Source organism: Grammomys surdaster, unplaced genomic scaffold, assembly GCF_004785775.1.
Source record: "Grammomys surdaster isolate TR1022 unplaced genomic scaffold, NIH_TR_1.0 124247, whole genome shotgun sequence".
In the NCBI taxonomy this organism is placed as follows: Eukaryota; Metazoa; Chordata; class Mammalia; order Rodentia; family Muridae; genus Grammomys; species Grammomys surdaster.
In genome coordinates this window covers 1-3565 of record NW_021619305.1, presented here as the reverse complement: position 1 = coordinate 3565, position 3565 = coordinate 1, and the positions used below count along the sequence as shown (strand labels likewise).

Below are 3565 nucleotides of genomic sequence, written 5' to 3'. Positions count from 1 at the left end.
CTAGCCAGGAGAATAAAGTTGAGCAGCGCATCAAACATAGACATATCAAACCCTACAGTATTAAAATGTGATGCCTTTTTCTAGAAACAGTAATCATGACTCAATGTTTCTTACAAATCAGACAGAAAGAAGAAAAACACGGAGAGGAGCCGGGCCCAGATAGGAAGCGACAGGGGACCTCAGTGGAGCTGTTACAAAGTAAGAAAGTTGAAGTCAAAGACCATGGGAGATACACCAAAACCTTACTTTGTGAAGCACACTAAAGATCGTGGAATTATTGATAATGAATATTTCAGAAGGGGTCACCACCAACAAGATTATTTAATAATGGATGATTATGCTAAAGGCCATTGTAATAAAATGGAAAAGGGCCTTCCCAAGGCCCAGAACTATAGGAACACCCCCAGGAAAGGACTATATGCGGTTTCCAACAATGCATATGCATTTAAAAACCGAATTTACAGTCAGCCTGCTTGGATGAATGATAACCACAAAGATCAAAATAAGAAATGGCTATCTGATAAACTCGATGGTAATGCAGACACCTGGAGAAAGTTCAAGCCCGGACCTAGGATTCCTTTCATGAGCTGGTCAAGGAAAGAATCCTTTCAGGAGAGTGACGATGCCTACAGGTGGCTGGAGGGGAGAGGCTGCAGAGCGGTGAGAAGGCTGTTACAGAAAGACCTCACCAGCCTACAAGCCATGTCAGAAATGGAAGCAGGAAGTCCTGACAACAACGAACAGCGCTCTGGACCTTGTAAGCCACGGAGAACTAGAATGGACAACGGTGAGCAGGACAGAGATTTGGATGGTCCTGTGATCGACGAGTCAGTCCTTTCAACCAAGGAGCTACTGGACCTACAGCAGGCTGAGGAACTGCTCAAGAAAGACTGTATAGTCAGGCTGAAAAGGCGACTACGAAATCGCCCGACAGCAAAGTATACCTGCAAACTGTGCGATGCTCTGATTGGCTCCGTCCCTTTTGCGCATGAGCACATCAAGGAGAAGAGCCACAAGGAGAACCTTAAGGAAAAGCAGGAGGAAGAATTGCTCACCACACTGCCCCCGCCAACGCCCTCCCAGATACACGCAATTGACAGTGCTATTGACAGAGTGGTGCAAGAGTTTGGTTTACACAGTGAAAACTTGGATCAGAGGCTAGAAATTAAGCGTATCATGGAAAGTGTGTTCCAGCACAAACTACCAGACTGTTCTCTTAGGCTTTATGGATCCTCCTGTAGCATACTGGGCTTCAGAGACTCTGATGTGAACATTGATGTTAAGCTTCCAGCTGACATGTCTCAGCCAGATGTCCTCTTACTTGTTCAAGAGTGTTTAAAGAACAGTGACTCCTTTATTGATGTTGATGCTGATTTCCATGCCAAGGTCCCCGTGGTAGTGTGCAGAGATAAGCAGAGTGGCCTTCTTTGTAAGGTAAGTGCAGGAAAAGAAAACACCTGGCTGACCACAAAGTACCTAACGGCTCTTGGAAAACTAGAACCAAGGCTGGTTCCTCTGGTGACTGCATTTAGATACTGGGCAAAGCTTTGTAGCATAGATCACCCTGAGGAAGGAGGCCTGCCACCATATGCGTTTGCTCTCATGGCTATTTTCTTCCTTCAGCAAAGAAAAGAACCTCTTCTACCAGTTTATCTAGGATCATGGATTGAAGAATTCTCACTAAATAAATTAGGAGATTTCAGCCTTAAAGACATTGAGAAATACTCTGTGGTCTGGGAGTACACTGATAACAGCACAGGGGACACCAGCTCAGCCAAAGAGGAGGCACTCAAAGAGACTGCAGCAAAGAAGGGACAGGTACCATTGACATTTAATGTAAAACATCAGCCTTCAGTGACAGTCGGGCAGCTCTGGGTGGAATTGCTGCGGTTCTATGCTTTAGAGTTTAATCTGGCTGATTTGGTGATCAGTATTCGTGTCAAAGAATTGATATTTCGGAAATCAAAGAACTGGCCCAAAAAGGGCATCGCGATTGAAGACCCCTATTCTGCTAAAAGAAATGTGGCAAGGACCCTGAATAACCAACCTGCGTTTGAGTATATGCTTCATTGTTTGAGGACAACATATAAATATTTTGCTCTTCCACACAAAGTTACAAAGCCCAACCTCACAACGCCTCCTAGCCCAACCACCTGTGTTTCAGACCCTTACAAAGAAGCAAAAAATGGTGGCCCAGAGCTCCAAGCAACAAATACTGATAAACTGGGAAATGCAGCTCTGAATTGCTTTTCCCCTTTAGTCCAGGGCCACACATCAGCAACCAGGGACTGTGATGAGGAAGAGGAGAAGGAGGAGGAGGAAGAGCCCAGGCTCAGTATTAACCTTAAAGAAGATGAGGAGGGAGTTGCTAATGAACATCAGGTGGACAACAGGTATACTGGCTCAGGTGAGAAGGACGGCCTCTCTGAAGAAGATGACTTAGCTGAGCCTGCTAAGGGTGAAGATTCAGAAGAATGTGGCGAACACATGAGTGGGGCTCTGCTCAGAGACCTAAATAGAATAACTCTTAAAGAAGAAAGCTTTTCTGAGGAAAATTCACCCGGGGACCAGTCTGAGTTCTTCTATGAATTTAGAAAGCTGAACTTCACCAAAGGTAAGTCCCCCACAGTCGTGTGCAGCTTGTGTAAGCGAGAGGGTCACCTAAAGAAGGACTGTCCTGAGGACTTCAAGAAGATCCAGCTGGAACCTTTGCCACCTCTGACACCTGAGTTCTTAAATATCTTAGATGAAGTCTGCATCCAATGTTACAAGCATTTTTCTCTAACTATTGTAGAAGATCAGGCTCGTGAAGCTATCCGAAAAAATCTAGAAAATTTCATAAAACAGGACTTTCCAGGAACTAAATTGCGTTTGTTTGGCTCCTCCAAAAATGGAATTGGGTTCAAAAAGAGTGACCTTGACATCTGTATGACAATTAATGGATGTGATACTGCTGAGAGGCTGGACTGTGTAAGAACTATTGAGGAGCTGGCACAAGTCCTCAGAAAGCACCCAGGGTTGCAGAACATCCTGCCTATCACAAAAGCCAAGGTGCCCATCGTGAAGTTCTTCCATCTAAGAAGTGGTCTGGAGGTGGACGTCAGCTTCTGTAACACACTGGCTCTTCATAACACAAGGCTCTTTTCTACATACTTAGCCATTGACCCCAGAGTGAAATATCTGTGCCACACCATGAAAGTGTTCACAAAGATATGTGACATTAGTGACGCGTCCAGGGGCAGCTTGCCATCCATCGCTTACACCATTATGATGCTATATTTCCTCCAGCAGAGGTCTCCACCTGTCATCCCTGTGCTTCAAGAGATATACAAAGGTGAAAAGAAACCAGAGATACTTGTGGATGGCTGGAATATTTACTTTTTCGATCAAATAAATGAATTGCCCACTTGTTGGCCAGAATATGGAAAAAATACAGAATCTGTTGGGCAGTTGTGGTTGGGATTTCTACACTTCTACACTGAGGAGTTTAACTTTAAGGAACACGTAATCAGCATCAGAACAAAAAGTCTGCTTACAACTTTCAAGAAACAGTGGACTTCAAAAT

General features: G+C 44.5%; 1 pseudogene; it reads left to right on the top strand.

Annotated features, from left to right (window-relative positions):
* Positions 1-222: 222 nt before the first annotated feature.
* LOC114636475 lies at positions 223-3558 on the top strand (annotated as a pseudogene).
* The last annotated feature ends 7 nt before the right edge of the window (positions 3559-3565 follow it).